General features: G+C 40.4%; 1 protein-coding gene across 11 annotated transcripts in view; it reads right to left on the reverse strand.

Moving 5' to 3' along the window:
* mef2aa (myocyte enhancer factor 2aa) overlaps positions 1-11,679 on the reverse strand; it is a 67,257-nt gene extending 55,578 nt beyond the window's left edge. For 4 of the 11 annotated variants that reach the window (XM_080304703.1, XM_080304701.1, XM_080304702.1 and 1 more), the window contains exon 1: positions 6,732-6,904. The gene's annotated coding sequence lies outside the window, so the exon portion shown is untranslated. Of the gene's footprint in view, positions 1-4,217; positions 4,354-5,170; positions 5,201-6,731; positions 6,906-10,827 lie in introns of those variants that run through there. The other 7 variants (XM_080304706.1, XM_080304704.1, XM_026176013.2 and 4 more) reach the window with 6 other exon arrangements.
* Positions 11,680-19,234: the final 7,555 nt, after the last annotated feature.

The following is a 19,234-nucleotide window of genomic DNA, read 5'->3' on the forward strand; positions in this document are numbered from 1 at the left end:
TCGGAGAATGTCTGCTTTTAATGGGAAAAAAAATTAAAAAGCTCAGAATAAATATTTGATTTTCTCTTCCCATTTTTATCTTCCACTCGATGCCTCTTTCCCACAGTGTTCCATTACATAAAAGGTTTATGCAATCTGAGCAGTGAGGATGGCCATGAGTCATAACAACAGTGAAAAGGCTAGCTAAAGTAGCACTGATTTTTTTTTTCTTAGAATTTTATGTTATAGAATTGGTCTTTTAATGATCGCATGCAGACCTGTGATTCATGCATTTCATTTCATTTATATTACATTTAAAATAATGAAACTGCTCATTCATCTCTCCGTACCACATGGCTGAGAGATGATGGAAGTGTGAGAGAAAAAAGTAGGTTTTGCTAAATCATTTTGTCATAGTGCTTCATGTTGTTAAGGCTCCTTCAGGTCACACTGGGTGACAGTTTTCATTTTTAATAATCACTCACGTTATCACTTTGCTTTTGTGAATGACAGTAAACATCAGTTTTAATGAGGCTTTTCCTGAAAATGTGCAAGGCAGATCTGCCCATTCTAGTCTGATATGTATTGACATGAATGATTATCATTCACTGAGCAAATAATGAAATGGGTATTTCACGAGCTATAGCCTACAGTTTCTCCCAGATCAGATGATATGTGTTAGCTGTCACATGAACACTGTGTGCAAACATGCACAGAGAGAGACAGAGAAGGGGAAGACAGAAAGACCCCAAAGGCCTTCGCACAACTTGTCTCTCCAGGAAACAGAAAGATTCCTGGAGAGGCTCTGGCCCTGTGTCCCAGCTTCAAATAGCTAATTGCCTCAGGCCCTCTATCCCAGGGCCAGCGGCTCATGATGAATCCCGACCTCCCTAATCGCAGTACCCGCTGTGAACACCTCTGTAAGCTGGACCAGTGACAGAGGTTCAGAGGAGGATTGAAACAAAGTAAAGAACAACCCAGTCTGACATGAATCCAGGATGGCAACAGCCAGTGGAAACACTACACTATTTTCACCTAGATCGGCAGCCCACAGCACACAGATGGAAAGTGGACTGGGAGAAAAGAAGAGGACAGACGGGCAGACGCACAAACAGCGGGCAGACTCAACACCTCACTTGCAATCACAGTCACACTATGAAGAGCTGGGATTTGGAGACTGGAGATGCAAAGACAATCATTTCTGAATGCCCTGGATTTAAAGGGACAAGTTTTGACTGAATTAAAATGCAAAAAAAGAAAGAAAAGAAGAAAACATGGCCTGACTATGTACAAGAAAGAAAAAGTAATATTTAATTTTCTGGATGATTTCAGAAGTAAAATGATATGTAACTACTGAACTCGGCCAGACTTGCACTTTAACTTAAGTGGGCAACATAAAAAAGACAATCTCATCATCCTGAATCTACAGAAAAACATACTCAGTGCACAATGGTTTGGAAACTCAAATGCATAACTCACTGCAATGTTCATGGTGCTATAGCTGTGCTCAAACAGTAGAGAGGAAGACAACTTTAAACTGTAAGTCAGAGCCCTGCGGTGAACCGGAGCAGCTTCCACAGAGCAGAGGGGGCTGGGGTCACTTCCTTTCCCTGTTCATATGGCTGATGTGTGCTGGAGAATAATAGGAGGAATCACATCCCCCCAGCTGTTCTAGTTCATAAAGCTTCTCAGACAGACAGAAAAACAAGGATATTACAGACAAGGCCTTCTTCCTGCAGATGAATTGGCCACAGGGCCGGTCCAGCTGCAGGAGATCCAACTGTTCCTTCCCAGAAGCTACTGAACTTTTAGTCAATGGGCTTTGTGTATGAGCTGTGACACCTAAGTCTCACAGCTGTAATGAATACACCAGCCATTGATAAACACTTTTTAATGCATTCGACTTTTATTTTTGGTAACCTAATGGACAGCTAGATTAAGTGGCTGTAACTGATGAATCAAAGAGCCTATATTAGCCCTCTCTAACAGCACAGTAAACACCTCCATCACTTAGACAACAGCAGACTTTGAAGAGAGTTTTACTTTGCACACAGCACAGTTCATTTGTTTGTCTGTTGATGAGGCTTCTACTTCATCGCCTCTATACAAAGACAGAGAAGTTAAATCTCCAGCGAGAGAGGCTTTTTAAGATCTACAGTAGAGCATGAGTAATTCAATACAGTGGGGTATATTAGCAATCATGGGAGATCTTTTGATCTAGTAAATTATATTATAATATATTCCTTTGATTTATGTGTTTTTCAAAAAGTCTCATTAAGATGCGGCTAAAATGCAACTCAGCAAAGACATGTCTTTCTTAACTTCAGCTTAGTTTTGTACGTGATATTGTTTAGCTACATCATTGACTAATATTAGGTCTCCATGCAGGACAACAAGATGAAAACAAGGTGAAAAATACTGACTGAAAGCACGGGACGCGCATGTTTTCGCTCTACGTCTTTTGAGTTTGGCTCACTCACTTCAGAAATGAAGCACAGTGTGATTCTGTGGTTTTTCGTGCAGTCCAGAAAGTCAAAGAGGCGAGGAGGCATCTTAAAGGTGTTAAATGATTTGACTTGTTAAAGTCATCACCTTTGCTCTAGCACATGCTTCCACAGTCTACCCTCCCAAACCACACCAACTGTGGAAGGCCAGTTTATGCTTAACACAGTAGCCACAACCCAAGAAACCAAGAAATTCTGAGTTTAAAAAAAAGCAATAGCATAATTTAAAAAAAAAAAAACATTAAGACTTGATTCTTCACCATTATAGTCTGCTTGCATTATGGATACAAATAAACTGACAGGGTACAGTGGCAAAAGCAGGCTGACAGCATTACAGTGTGGCTCTGTGTGAGGATCTTCCTGCTGAGTCTCCTGTGTGGTCCAGGTTGCAGAGGTGAAGAGACCTCCAGCCAGGCCTTGTTTGAAAGAGCAGGAGAGACAGGAAAAGACGGTGCGGCCTTAAGCTGCTCTGCCCTGCTCAGCAGCACATGTGCTGAGTGAGCCAAAAGGGTGGCTTACCACCAGAGGTCTCAGTCAAGGGCAGGACAGTTGAAAGGTCACTGCTAGCTGTCTTGCTATACAAACAGTACCTCAGTGAGTAATGCCTTCACCCTCTGAGCTGTTATAGAGCTTTAAAAAATACTAGAGATGATGAGCATAGTTTATAACTGTCAATTAAATGTAAGCATTCAATCAAAGAGCTATGATTTTTTTAAAATAATTTTTCTAAATAATTTTATATTGTTTATCAGCGCCTTAGCACAAGTTTTGCCAGTGGGCTTTGTGATGTCTTAATTAAATTTCGGTTTATTTTGTGTATTTTAATCAGTCAGATACTTCACGCAAGTTGCTGTTGTCAGTCACCCAGTGCTAGTTCATGCCCATATCAGTGGTTCACGGTCACAACACATGAATGTTCTGTCTTTAAAGTAAGGTACCGGCACTAACCAAAGACCCATAGTGACTCCCACAGTCCAGAATTTATCAGACATCTGATCTGATTAGCATTAACAAAATTAAAAGAAAACATGTAACTAAACATGAGTAATTATATGTATATATTTATAATAACAATTAATAGTCCATTGGGAGCAGTCTACAGTTAGCTGTAGCCTAAAACATTATCTCCCAGGCTCAAGATTCTGCATCCAACCTCCAGGTCTCACAGAGGAACGCTGGAATCTCCATGCTGATGATACAGCTCCAGTAAGGAGTTCCAACAAACAATGAATCACGCTAAGATGTTTTAGTTAGGAAGACTGATTATTGTTATGCATCTGACTCTTTTAAACATAGATATTAATTCAAGTTCTTGCAAAGAAAAAAAAGCATACCACAAATTTAAAAGAACGATAGCCGTGCAAAGAAGAAAAACAGAGAAAAGACAACTGTGCGTTAAAAAAAAGTGTCGCCTCAAGCTAATTGCCGTCAGTGAACAGACTCAGTATCTTGTAGCAAGTTTAACGGACCAAACCAACTCACACAGCTGGAGCGGTGTTGGGGGTGCTAGAGAACACAGTATAATGAGTTTAAAGTTAATAACTAGCCTGGTATAGACACAACTTCAAGGATTCACAAAATAAAACTAGGGATTCAAAACACAGACAGGTAAATAACCATGCAAGAAATTTCAAATAAATATAGCAATCAAACTACACTGTATAATACTATAATAGCCATAAGGGCCTTAATTTTCTTAAGAAATCTGCAGCATAAAAGAACAGCTTGGCTTACCAAACAACCAGAGAAACACTATCCTCTTTAACGGGCCAAGAATGTTCAGCTTCTATCTCTTATTTTTTATTCAATGCATCCTTGGCTTTCAGCTCTCTGCTGTTTTGTCCTCCTTGAAAAAAAAATGTCCTGGGAGGAGGAGAGTGAAGGAGAAAAGACTTTCACTCAGTGATTCAGAGGCATCGTGTAAACGCCAGCATTCTCCTTCTGACAACCGGCGTTAATTGCAGATCCGACTCGCCCACACACTCCACATTTCTCCTGGAAGGAGAAGCTGAGACACTGAGATTGAAGTGGGATGAGGAGTGCAGTAAAAGATGCTGCAGCTGCCCATTCCTCGCACCGTCACCACCTCTCATTTCTCCCTTTCCACTGAGAACTTGTGCTGAGACGCAAACAAGCGCTTACGCACATTTACACAGGCATGCAGGGGCACACAAACATCCCATATAACAAGGCTAAAACAGTTACTAAACACTGGTAGTCATTGTGCAATACCAGCCATAACGATTAAATAAATACAGGACAAAACTCTCATATTATCAAAGCTTTCTGTGTGCTTGTCTAATGGACGCTATAGAACATTTGAGGTCTCTGAGGTTAGTGCAACAGTTCACAGCGCACGTGAGAAAGACATTTACGGCAGCCCTATCTGTGCCTTCATACTCATTCCTTTGACTAATACATGACATAAATTGTTAAAATGATATTCATTTCAGCACGATGAAAAAATCCCTCATCCACACATTAGACACAGGAGATCACGTGATGTAGATCATGAGCAACAAGGCCCATTACTGGCGAGGCCTGGGGCAGCACAGAAGCTAATGACTGCAGATTGGAGGGTGCTTTAATGCTTTGCTTTAGAAATCACTGGCAACCAGCTGGTACGGTAACGTGCATGCTTTCAGAGTAGCGGTAGCACAAAAAGGACAGTGAGAAAATGCAAGTACCCTTTAATGCTGCTGTAACAACTCGTGCCCCTAGAAAAACAATGAAATTTGTCATTAGTTCAACCTGATAAGGGGGTAATATACTGTAAGCAGTAAAATAGTTACAACTGTGGTAAAGACAAAGTCACGTTTTATATATGCATGCAACATACAGAGGGGTTTTTTTTTCAACACGGCAAAACATAAGTTTGATTTTGCTGGGTTTTATCCACACAAAAGGCAGTTTATACGTTCAAATGTGAAGCACAACCAAATATTTTCCACACAGTAGATCCACTCATGAATGAGCTTATAAAATCAGGACAATTTCAAGTCTTATTTTCAGTTTCAACTGAATAAAAACTACTCCTTCTGTGCAATATTAATGAGCTATGCAGGGTGTAGCATACACTAGAAACATTTGAGAAGGTCAGGTTACCGTTGGCCATTTCCCACTCTGGCCAGGGGTTAAGGTCACCAGAGTGCCAGAGATTCAAAGAAACACCAGGCAGCAAAGGTTCTCTCGCACAATCTCCGCTGGCCAAAGATCCTTATGCAGCTTAACTTAAAGGTGCGATGCCCCTGTCACTATGCCTGTCACTTAAATGCATAAAATGTGTCACCTTCAAGTGAACTTATTAACCAGGGAGAAATCTTTAAGGTCAAAGATCATCTAAAATATCTCACATCAATTCACTTGATTGGGCACGCTTTGGCTGAGCATATTTCAGTTTTAACCAGTCGCATATCCCTTCATCTATTTCAACTAACTATGAAAATATATAGTACATATATGTATACATATACAATATAGGCAACTACCTCAGCTTTGACTTTTATCATGCCAATTGCTCTAATGAAAGAAAAAGTTTGTTTATTCACGTTATAATGCTGTACATCTACAAATTAAAAAATACCTGCATACATAAAATGTATTTTATTTTACTTTTTTTTTTTATTAAAGGAGGTTAGGTGTTTAAGGAAAACATACAATCTGCAGTAAACTCACGCCAGACAACTTTTTTATTACCACTGTCACCGTGTGAGCTGGCCTGATGTTGTCAGTGTGATGGCTCAACAGTGTTATTATATACACACTGATTACTATTTTCCCCCAGGAGACTCGCCCGTTTTACAAAGTATGGCTAATCATTTCACACTCTGGACAACAAGTCAGAATCTGTGTGAGTTTTAAGACTCACAATTGACAAACCGACCATGTAGTCGAGCTTCTAGTACAACTTATTACCGGCTTAGAGATGAGTCCTATAAAAGTTTTTAACAATTGACAGATATCAACAGCGCGCGCGTCTAGCTACACCCTCCCAAAATACGACACTTGGGTATTTTACGACACGGAAAGCGACTAATTACCAAGTGTGACTTATATTAAATGACGCCACTTTTTACGCTGTCTTCTCGCAAAAGCTACATGTTATTAGGATACGATAGATAGATGTCTCCTAATGTCTCCCAAATCCACACTCTACGTCTCCCTCTTGCGCTTTTCTACACTCACTCTCACTGTAGCTACAGTATCGCTGCCACACTCCGCAACATTGTTTCTATTTCCGTTACTCACCTTTACTCCCAAGTCAGTCGCTGTATATAGACACTCTATATCGGTGACTCCAGTGGATAAACGTAATTTCAGTTCACATTTACACGCTGACTGCTATTTTAGGGGGAGCTGACAAACTCAGAAAAGCCAGTCTCCCTCTTGTCAGTGAGACTCCTCCCCTCATCTGACGAACTGCCTCTGCCCCCCACTCCCTCCTTTCTCTCTCCCTCTCTCTCTCTCTCCACTATCTCTCTCACACACAGCGTCAAAACATGTAGAGAACAAGCTGTCTAAACAGTGTTTTGTTTTTAAACTTCAACATTCATGTGAGGTGAACATTAATCCATTTTGTGCTCATTTTCAGACATGGAACTACCCCCTCAAAAAATTGTACAAAATCAAAGAAAACAATTATAGAAGCATGTCCTCAATTCCTCTTCCTTTAAGGCGCATTTTTATTTAAAAAGCTACTTTTCCGAACTCACTGGCCTCGGCCTCATTACAAACTACATTTGACGTCATATCTCTAAGACAACAGCGATGGAATTCGGTTTGAAGGGCAGTTCCGTCGGCCGATGAAAACTCGCAGCGCCCCGTGAGCAGCTAATCGGAGCGGGAAGGCGGGACCTTCGTGACTCCCATACGGGCATGTCACGTGTATTTGCGGGGGTCATCGTCACAGGAGGTGTGGCTAGCAGGGGCTGTAGTGGCGAGTGGCCCGCCCCGCTGTTTATACTGGCGTTTGGAGGCAGGTGTCATTTTCTCTTGCAATTATGCGTTTATTATAGATTTGATAGACTTGATTCTGGAGCAAATTTACAAATGAGTGGCTATTACGATTAAATGTGGCAGTTTAAAGCTGTTTGAAGCTAACAGGGCTTTCTGGTTTGAAATGGAGCCTGAATAGAAGGACCCTTTTCTTCTATTTTAAATACGAACTTGGACTGTATTTACCAAGAAACTATTCTAGCTACAATTTACTTTATAGATTTATCGCATAAGATTTATTTCTTGATGTCTTACTACCCAACAGCAGGTTAACATAAACTCTGTCTTAACAAGGTACGCCAGGTTACGCCTCACACAAGTTAATTATTCATTTTAAAATAATTACATTTGTTAGCATAATAACCCTTTTCCCCTCCAAGATTAAAAACATAAATGAAAGAATGTCCTTGATATCCTTTTGTGGTTTTGCTGCTTTATTAAAGGATCCACTTCCTGAATCCTCAGTCTTTCTAAGAGTGAAACCCAGAAGTCTCACAAAAGTTTTACACATTAAACTACATTATCTATTTGTGAAGGAATAGAATCACTCTTTCATATACAATAGCTTTTTGGGTAGCACATTTTTATTAATATACAGCTGATAAAATCAATTTTAGATCACAAGGAGTAACCAAACTTTCAGTGTCTGAATGTTTTCACTTCCTCTAAATACTTTAGAAATGGTAGTCAGAGCAGCAATTTTGTATCTCTGCAAACACACTGTATGGTTTGATGGTGCTATGATGAAACATTTTATACTTATTCAGGAATGACGGAGAGGGTTTTGTACAAAGTTGATTAGTGTTTGTTTCGTCTGTGGTGCATTGTGTTATCTAAGTCACCAGTTAGTTTGAGCTGTAAAAAGAAAGGCTGTGTTTAGTGTTCCTGGGACCTCCTGACTCCTCATAAGTCTAAAGCAAGAAGTCAACATACCTTAAAAAAAAACTATTAAAACACAAAATGTCACAGCCTTGGAATAATTAGGCCAAGAAACAGCAAACTAACAGATTAAATGGCAAATCAGTTAGTTTCATTCTATCATGGACTTGTGACCTGTCCACACTGTATCCTGGAATATGCTCCAACATCCCCCACCCCCCACCACCTTATTAAACTGAATTGGATCAGCACTAAAGAAACCCTGTCTTTCTCAAGACTTTTCTCAAGACTTCTCCCTCCGTGCCAAAAAACCCAAAAAAAAAAAAAAAAGCCAAAGTGATGAAATTAAATTTTAGAATAAGTCCTTAAACAAAAAGGGAGTAATAATGTTTCCATTCTATCTACAGCTGTTGATTTACACTGCCCTACCATTTGATTCTGAAAATCATGCTAGCATTTTAAATCATAACATCATATTGCCAGGTAACGTACATTTCTGGTTGTTCTTTCGTGGGAGGCCATTTAATTATTATTTTTTGTGTGTTTCCCAAATTTACTATGTATTTATAAGCACCACATGACAGGGTTAGCAAGTTTTGTTTTGTTCTGTTTTGATTGTTAAATATTGAAGTACTTTTAGTCTAATGAGCAATTCATGCAGTTGTTACACTTTGATGAAGTCATTGAAGCCTTTCCTGTAATTTCTGGATGGCTGAAAATTGTAGTCAATAGCAAAAAATGAATATTTTGCACCCAGCAGTGCTTATATTATAACAATGCTGGTGCGAGATCTATCTTTGAAAAGATTTTTCTTTTCTTTATCCAGACAGAGAAGAACATATACTTTGTGTACTTTAATAAGTATTATTATGTTGTCTGTGTGGTAAAAGTTCAACCCTCTTTGATATATTGTAGCATATAAAAGTGGTATAATATATTACATAATATATGATGTATGTTTTCAAAGTGACTGAATCTGTTAGCGACTCATGTGTGGTATTCTGTTATTAGAAGATTAGTACTACTACATTGTTAGTACAACAATATTACATCTCATAACCAAAACAAAAATCAGCATTGTTTCAGCTTTGTCGTGATCCTTTATGAGTTCCAGCTGGTTCTTATTAGGGGTGCAACGATACACAAAATTCATGGTTCGGTTTGATACTTTGGTGTCACGGTTCGATATTTTTTCGATACAAACAAAATGTTCATGCCTTTTTAAATTATCATTTATTAAAATTATAAATATATATTTTAACTCAAAAGTACAGTTTTTAAATTTAATGTTGCTGAAACAACAAAATAAAAAAAATTAATCGATCTGATCGAGAAATCACTCATCTTGGGAAAAGAGAGTTTATTACAGAGAAATGACTCTTTCCAAAATAAAAGCTATACTATACGCTTCTTCTGGGGTATATTCTCAGCAGCATATTAAACATATCAGGTCCCCATAAGGAGACTCATGTGCTAACTGCTGTCTAAATGACTCGGGTAAAGTTTGTAGCATGTGTGCTTGTTGTTTTTGTCTACTTCCACTTTGCACTAGGATGATGTCGGTGTAAATGTGCTGTCATATTCGTTGTGTTCCCACTAGCGCTGTCAGCGTTAATCTCGTTAAAATGACATTAACGCCATAATGCGGCAAATCTCCGTTAACAAGTTGCCACGGATCACCCCGTGCTTGGGGCTGGACAGCGTCAACAGGTTAACAAGCTAACTGCGCTAACGCACTAGTTCCCACAGCTTGAGCATTGCGTGACACATCCGATATACTGTTTTACTTTTGTCCATGATGCACCAGGGTCATGCTTCACATGAAAACCAAGATAGTTCCAAACGCCAGATCTGAATGAGGGTGGGGGAGGTTCAGTTTCGGGTAGCGTTGAGGCAGTTGCCATGTTGCGACGAGCTTAGCTTCTGTCTTGCTAGCTTGTGCTGCGCTCAGTGGATCTGCACTCGACAGTGCAGCCTAGGCGGAGTAGGCGCAGATCCACTGAGCGCTCAACACAGACAGCATCGTCAGAAGAAAAGTTGATAAAACAAATAAAAAATGTTGTATTGTTCGATACATATGCGTACCGAACCAAAAGCACTGTATCGAACGGTTCAATATTGATACAAGTATCATTGCACCCCTAGTTCTTATATATCTAAGTTCTAAGATATCACCTTAGCAGCACTTTTGCGTTAACGTGTGTTACCATCATCTCAAACTGAGGCTAGCAAAAAAGAACAAACAACAACAAAATCTTCTGCTATTAAGAATACAGAAGAACATCATTGTAGTGATCTGCATTACCTGTGTCAGTTTAATCCAATAAAAAGCAGTAGACTAATATATGAAAAGCTATGTGCAACCCATATTATCCTGGATGGGAGATAAAACTTAAAATGACATTAGCATCACATTTCGCTTCACATCCTGAGTGAGGACTTCAAGCCCTTTGTGACACCTGTGTCTTACCTGTTGTTCTACATGCGCCTTCACAGAACCTGCTGTTCCAATCTCCACCTTTCCTTCTGCAAGCATTGACTTTCCTTTTTTCTTCTTTCCGTTCTGCCCACAAGTCTTCTTTCTGCTGCTTTGTGTCACTCTACCCACTGATTTACCTCAAAGCCAGACCAGCTGGCTTTGGATGCTTCCCTCAGAGCCCTACGAGGCCCGTCTTCACACCCTGTTCTTTCTCTTGTCCCTTGGTCTCTCTGCCGGCACAGAGCAAGGGGCAGTGGTTTGAAGGGTAGGACCCCAGATGGACATAGACATGTCGGGCATGCATTATGTGATGGGGCTTGGCTCACGGCTCTCTAGACCAGCCACAGCTGTCAGTCATAGCTTCACAGATGAAGGTGTTGAGGACTTTTTTTTAAACCCCCTACTCTGTGAAAAGGATCATAAGAATAAAAAACTATTTTTTTCTAACACAAACAGTTTTTTAAAGAGTGAATGCTAATGTAGTTCATGAGAGAGTTTGTTTTTTTTGAGTGAAACAAGTCACAAGTCACAATATTTTTCTCATATATCAAACGTTTGTTTGCCTTTATCAATTAAGCAGCTTTTTTTTTTTTACACATATGACACAGCAAGTGATGCATTTCAACCAGCTGAACGGACATGCCAAATAATGGTTTGTTCCAGCAGGGTTTTGATGCCGACAGCTGGCATTTCCAACTTACATTGCGCCAGACCACAAATAGACCCAGACACTCTCCAATTAAAAAATGCATGCAGCTAGCTTTATTAAGCCGTACAAGTCAAGTCTGATCTATCTTATGATCGCGAGGAAAGAAATAGATGCTTGTGTTGTAAATGAGAAAAACACAAACAGAACTCAAAGTCACACAATTTCCTAAGACAGCAGTCAGACTACAAGGATCTAAAATAACATTTCATTATCTGAGGCTCATTAAAACAACAGTTCTAAAACCCCTCAACACTCCTCACCAATCACCGGTTCTCTCCTCGCTGCGCATTACACCTTAGTCATGGGACATGCACTGCTAAAAACTGTCATGCTGAATATCACTGATATAACTGAATAACTACACTTATAATGACTCTGATATATAAGTCAACCATTAGAAAAACAGTAGTATACCTTCTTAAATAACCACCAAATAAGTTTATTTATTAAATGTGAAAGTAACAGAGTTGCATAAGATGAAAATACTTTCAGTCTCGGAAGAGATTTAACAGCATCATAGAAAAGTGTCGATTGATTGAAATTATATTTTTTTCAAAGTGCTACAGCTTTTCCTCCAGACTGATTTTAATCATATTAATGGTACAGAAAGTCTTCCAACAAAGTCATATCTGAGTCGACCGCAGCAATGTGTTAGATAATCAAGATCGAGATCTAAAAATACTCCGTGTCTCACAGTTTGAAAGTCTTCTCTCATTACCCACTGTAATTAAAAGTAACCAAGGCATTCAAGCTCCAAATAGCAGACAACTGTTAATGTGAAGAGGTGACACTTGAAACTAAATTCCTTAGGATACAAGTTTGCTGAGGAGAGCGGAGTAGCTAACACGATATACGTGCACTCCAGTGAATGTGGGTCTGGAGAAAGGTGCCCGCTTAGGCTTAATGGTCAGCTAGCAATCAAATGTTTTCTGCGCAAAGCAAGACGCTGCGGTTTCGGTTTATTTGCTCTATAGAAATAATGACAGGTATAACTTTGCAAGAGTTCTGTGATGTTTCTCGCTTGTTATGTCTCACTTCTGTACAACTTTGACACTCTGCAGTAGTTTTGTTGAGCAGTTCCTGAGGCAGAGAACGACAGCATACAAAGGTCCTTATGATGAGCTGATGATCCCTCTTGAGATTATCAGTCTCTTGGGTTTCTTAATGTATTCGTCTCTGTTTATCGCACTACTGAATGCTTATCAGCTGCAAGGGGGAGTAGCTCAAACATCCATTCTGTCTTGTTTGCTTGATAGGCCCCCTTTTTCCAGCAGATGTACAGAGATTTGGATAATAATGCAAGTTCTTTAATTATCTGCAATATTCACACAAGTCTATAGTTCCATTTCTGAAATTTAGTCTCAATTGTACTGAGCTCATTAAAAATTGAACAAGGTCAGGAATTAATCTGCTCTTGCCATTATTCATTTTGTCTCCAATATCAATCTAATTAATCACCTGGAATGACTCAAATGATTAACAGTGCCACGTACTACTGAGTGATTTCACAAACATATTGTGGGGGTTTTTCTTAACATCCACCTAAGGATCTCACTTATTAGTAGAAGAAAACATTCGAAGTACTTTCAGGGTTTGTTTTTTTAATAAATCTTTAATTTTCTATGAGTGCAAATGATGATTTTGTACTCGGGCAGTTCACTGTTGGCTAATTTCACAGATTTTCTGACTCGATGATTGCATCATAAGCAAAAACGTGTGCGAGCGTGTCTGTGTACGTGTGAGTTTCTGACATTGCCAAAGCCAGTGAGCAGGTGCCATCACTTCTCATTCCCACCATTTCCAGTGAAAAGACATGTTGAGAACGAGACGGATCAGGGGAGTCTGCGGAAGGGAATGTGTGGGAGAAACCACTTTAATTCCTGCCTTTCAGCCAGTTCTCCTTGGCATTTTAGTTACGATTGCACATCAAGCTAATGCTACTGTAATTGAATTTGTCAGACTGTATAGCAGGAAAGCCAAAAGATATCTAAATCTACTCTCAGTGTACAGTACCTGTAGGCAGGATTTAAAGAAGACAGTGTCCTCCATTCTGATCCAAATGCTGTTTAACAGCAGACTCTAATTTAGCATATAATTTGAAATGCCATTACTAACTTGTGTTTACTGGTTTGTTTACATATGTTGCTGCTAAACTGCTTTCTTTAAGCACAATTACATTTTCCTTCACAATGCTCTATTACTGCAGAGTTCCTAAAAAGCTAAAAAGCTACCCTAACATGCATTTGAAGGTAGTAGGTGCCCAGTTCTCACTAAGCATTATGACTCACACCAGGCATACAGCAGCTATCCAACTCTAATCCACAAGAGATAATTTGGTATTCATGTTTTACAAATGTGCTTGAGAAAAATCCCTAAATCTTTTTGGCATGTGCAGTCGAGAAAGTCGTGCAAGCATGTCATCCACCATGAAAAGGCAGCTCGATGGTTGAGCAAAGCGAGGCTTTGTCTCCCGAATTCAGCCCGAAAGACATTGCCATCATCATCTTCCTTTGTTGCGGACTTTGTCTTTCCAGTATTTTACTGGTTTCTCAAAGGTAAATAGAGGCTTGACTCACTGGGACATGTGCAGTTTTCCTACAACAGGTAATAAATTTGCGTGTCAGGCCTGCGCGTCACAGATTAAACATGCTTTGTTTAGGATGATTTATGAGTGCAATGTCGCACTGGGTGCACTTGGCTGCAAGAAGCTGAGGGTTTGATGGTACGAGGGGGTAGCAGGTGGGGCGGTGGGTTGGTAAGTGTCAGATTTGTCTTACAGGAAGACTGATCTGTAGCTGCTCCGAGGGTGCCCACTGCAACACACACCTCTGTCATTAATCACACACAGCCTCAGAGAACAGAGTGCTTTGTCTTCTCCTCCTCACACACCAGTGCTGCAAGCTGTCACCGTCCCGAGAAAAGCTTACTTCAGAACAACTATCAAGAAGTAAAAGAAACTGCCTGTGCCCCCTGAAACTGCAGATTGTATACTCACAGAAAATGGTACAAAGTTGCAGCACTAAAACACGACTTTCTTTGCTGTTCATGCAGTATGGCAGCCTTACTGCAAGACCATAAACTGTGCTACTCTTGCATTCGTCCTCGTGCAGAGAAGGTTACCTAGACATACAGGATTAAGATCATTCACTGTCCTCACGCAGAAACGGCTGATTCAGCAGGTAGCACAAACCATGTTGACTTATAATCCAAATACAGCTGACTGCTGATGCCCCACTTTCCACCGATCACGCACACTGACTCCTTCCATTCTGAGGCTGAATTTGAGGTAATTAATCACAGTGGTAGCAGAGTAGCAGGCTATTACGCCCAGAATCTTCTCACAGTACGATCAGTTGATTTTGACTTGAAGCTTAACATCAAGAGAAAAACACTCCCGACAGTAACAATGTATTGCGCAATAGTGCTTCAGTTTAAAACATCACGCAGGAAGGGCCATTCTGCGTCGGTGAGGCGAGAGTTAGTCCTCAAAGCTATATTTGCATTAGTTGTGAGTGCCATGTGATATTTTGTGCAGTTTCCTGTTTGATCTCTTGCAGCAAAAGTCTATCGAACCCTGACACAAAAAATCTCTCATCTGGATTTTACTGCAGCATCATGTTCATAATAGGAATAATAGCAGAGGAGGAAGGGCGTTTATATAAAGGGAGAGGCGAAAGTAAGCCGATATGATAAAACTTGTTGAGTAACATATAGGCCTTAACTTGCCATTGACTTATAATCCAAATACAGCTTGTTCAGTTAAGGTGAGCAAAAGGAAAAAGCGCAAACAACAAATAGTTTTAGTTTAAAAAGGCAGAAGAAAAGACCACGCATGGCTCTGAAGCTCAGGTCTAAATCCAATATTTAGAAAAGAGATCAAAGCATCTGACTTGTTTCAGATGGTTTTACGTCTGCACTTTGATTAGTTTTTCTGCTAGTTTTTTTTGGTTGTTAGAAAGTCCTGTGTGTGTCTGTTTTTTTAATCTTTACCCTGAGTCTCTCTTTTGTGATTTCTGCTTGCACCTTGACGAGTGCATTTGCTAGTATCTTGCAGGATCTTTATGCATTGTGTGTTTTTGGAACCTTGGAGTGTTTTTGCTACCTGACTGCTTTAGTTACAGTGCAGACCGCCTTCGTGTGCATGCCCTCTGCTGAGTTCATTCAAATTTGGGACTTTAATCTGTGCCCTCACTAGTCTGTGTTTAAATCTGCGTTTGGTTCTAGATCGTTGGATTGGTTATGCAGTACGTTCGGTCACGTGAAGAAGAAAGATTTTGTATGACTCTATGCAGTCCTGTTAAAAACAAACTACACATAAGCACGCAGGACATTTGATAGCTTGTGGAAAAGACCTTTAGGAGCAATAACTTGTAGTAATCATTTTCTGTATGACTTTATCAGTGTCTCACGTCGCTGCAAAGGAATTTTGGCTAAAGTTTCTGTTCAGTTTTGCTACAGTTAATCGACATCCATTAATGCACTGCTCTCTTAAGGTCCTGCCACAGTGTTTCAGTCGGGCTGGGGTCTTTGACTAGGTCATTGTAGCACAGTGATTCTTTTCTTCTTCAACCTTTTGGCTTGTAGAGTTGCTGCGGTGGTTGAGATCATTGTCCATGACCTAGTTTCAGCCATTAGCTGTCAGACAGATGGCCTCACATTTGACTTTAGAAGACTTTGGTATACAGAGTTCATGATTGACTCGGTAACTTCAAGGTACTCAGGTCCTGTGGCTACAAAAAAAACCCTTAAAAGCCCAAATCGTCACCCCTCGACCACCACGCTTTTCAATTGGTATGAGGTACTGATATGCTGTGTTGTGGTGCACTTTGATCTTGTGTGTCCAAAGGACGTTGTTTCAGAAGTCTTGTGGTTTGCTCAGATGCAACTTTGAAAACCTAAACTGTGCTGCCATGTTCTTTTTAGAGAGAGGAGCCTTTCTCCTGGCAACCCTTTCACACAAGCCATACTTGTCCAATCTTTTTCAAATTGTACTTTCATGATCTTTAATATTTAACATGATAAGGGAGGCCTGTAGAGTCTAAGAGCTCTTGGGGTTTTCCTGCAGTTACTCTGAGCGTTGTATGGTCTGACCTTTGGGTAAATTGCTGTGACGTCCACTCCAGAGAAGATTGTGACACTGTGTTAACGCACATTTGTGGGCTCCAGACCAGCAAACTGCCAGAATGTCTGCTTTTATCGAGGTACTCACACTGGCTGATAATTAATTAATCAAGTGCAGTTGATTAGCAGCACCTGGCCGCTACTTACCCCCTAATTCCTATGCACAGTTTTTTTTTTTGTTGTTGTTGTTGCTTTTTTTGTTTGTTTTTTAACAGTACTGCAAAAAACTGGACTCTTGCAAAAAACTTCCTTTTTTCATGACTGTACTCTGTCTAAGATACCTTAGACAGAGTACAGTCTGCACTTAAATACAGGCTGCACTTAAATACAGGCTAAAATTTGTAATCTACCCTGAGCATCTCATAAACGGTTAATTTCTGAATGTGACCCTTGGTGGTCAGGAAGGGGAATAACGATCTGTCAAAATAGAGCTCAGGTCCACAAAGCCTGCTTTCAGTGTGGAGAGCCAGATATGTGAAGTATATAATTGCATGCACTGTTTAACATTTATTACATTCAGTACACCATTGCGGTTTGTTTATCGTAACATACCAGGCAAACAGAGTAAATGTGCCTAGGCAAATATTTGCAGCACTATATCAAATTCAGCTACCAAATTAAGGATATCAGAGAGGCCAAATAGGGTCGCGTGTGAAATAACAGAGTTGTTAGGCCATTCACTGTTCCATACACACATGCCCTATCACACGAGTGGTTGAAGTGTTTGCACACAGAGCTTTGCCGCCTGCGGGCTTATATATCACACTGTGTCTTATTAAGAGCTTTTACAAAATCTGGCTTTCACTAGCCCCCCTTAGTCACCACTGTGAGGGTAGCGGACTTCGGGACCTTGGTTTGTACACAGCCCTGACTAAATGCTTTTTCCTCCCTGAAAAGATTGGGGGCAGTGCATGTGGATGATAGATAAAAGCAGAGAGTGGAGATATCATAGATGTTCTGAATATATTCACGGGGAAACTGGTTTAAACTGATATCCTTTAAGGAGATCACATATATTCAGCTTTCCTGGATGTCATGGCTTGAGGTGATTAAATTTACTGTCTATTTAGATGTGCCTCACGACAACCTTTACAGCATTCCAAAACATACAAAAAGTGACCAATACTGAAAAAAACATTCGACTCTTTGAAAATGTCATTTATAACCAGATTGTCTAGTAACTTGTTGTGATAACCATGGCGACAGTGCAGTATTAGCCTCGTGTTGCAAGTTCAGCTGTCACAAAGACAAGCCAGACAATTTTGCACAAAAGTTATGAGCAGTGACCACTGACCCATAAATTGTCTCCAGCTGCAACGCTGAGCCACAGAAATGACTTCACTGTAATCGTTGAAAGTTGTTACAAATTCTGGGTGTAGCCTATGTCCTATTCCTATAGTCACCAAAATAGAGGACTCCATTTTATTATAGAATGCTGGGAATTCCCCACCATTTCCTCTTGCTCTTGACCTCCCACCCTCCATTGTATGTGCAAGGAGAAGGTCTGAGGCCGGAGAAGAGAGCGCAGCTCTGCCAGGCTGACAGATCGGCTTGCCGTGCCCTCTGCTGCTCCGTCTGCACTGCGGCTCCATTGTTCTGCCCTTTCAGGTCGAGCCCCCGGGCAACTCCTCAACATTGTGTCGGACAGACCTGCAACCTGATACCACAGCAGCAGGCGCCTGCCTACATCCCCATGGAACACTGATGCTTCATCATGCACTGTATATGAGCATGTGGGTGTGTTTGAGTATGTACATTAAGTTTCAGGAGAGAAAAAAATTATTTCTATATAAAACTATGGTGGAGTAACTGTTCACCACTTTAGTCTTATCTGTCGAAGATGTGAGCGATCAGCGTGCAAGCAAATCACTTATACGTTCATCACATGGAAAAAATGTTTACATATTCAAGGAACCATAAGAACAGGGGCAAACCTTAGACTACACTGCAGTGGTATGTATGTCTACACAGGCTTGATGCTCTTATTTAGCAGCAAACTATACAGCCGCAGTCACATCTTTACAGCAACAAGAGGAAGACTGACATCTTATCTCACCTCCACAGAGAAATGGAAAAACTGAGTCTGAAGAAGCCTATAGCAGACACAACACAACAGCCTATACACATCAAAGCAAACCCCAACCAAGCTGAGCATGCCGTTGTGTGTCACTGAGGAATAGTCCTCTTTTTATGTAACACACAGATGATTAAAGAGTTCAACACAGCAAGCAGACTAATGACTCCACTGGGTTGCAGGGGAACTCAGGAGAGAAGAAGGCAGGGCCTCTGGAGAATATGTGCTGAAACAGGGATAGGTTCTAAAATATACAAATTTATTCATCAGAAAGCAGTCTTTTTTATGCCATCGTTGTGTGCGTATGCGAGTGTGTGCAGGTGGCAGAGAGTGAATGTGAGCAAGGAAGGCGGAGGGGGAGAGAGGGAGAGAGATGAGAGAGAAAAGGATATAGCAAGTCTGATAGTATCAGCCTTCTGTGAGCTGTACAACATCAAGCAACCAGCAACAAACACTGCAACAAAAAAACTGCAACTCTGCCATAATGTCAGTTC

Source organism: Astatotilapia calliptera, chromosome 7, assembly GCF_964374335.1.
Source record: "Astatotilapia calliptera chromosome 7, fAstCal68.1, whole genome shotgun sequence".
NCBI lineage: Eukaryota > Metazoa > Chordata > Actinopteri > Cichliformes > Cichlidae > Astatotilapia > Astatotilapia calliptera.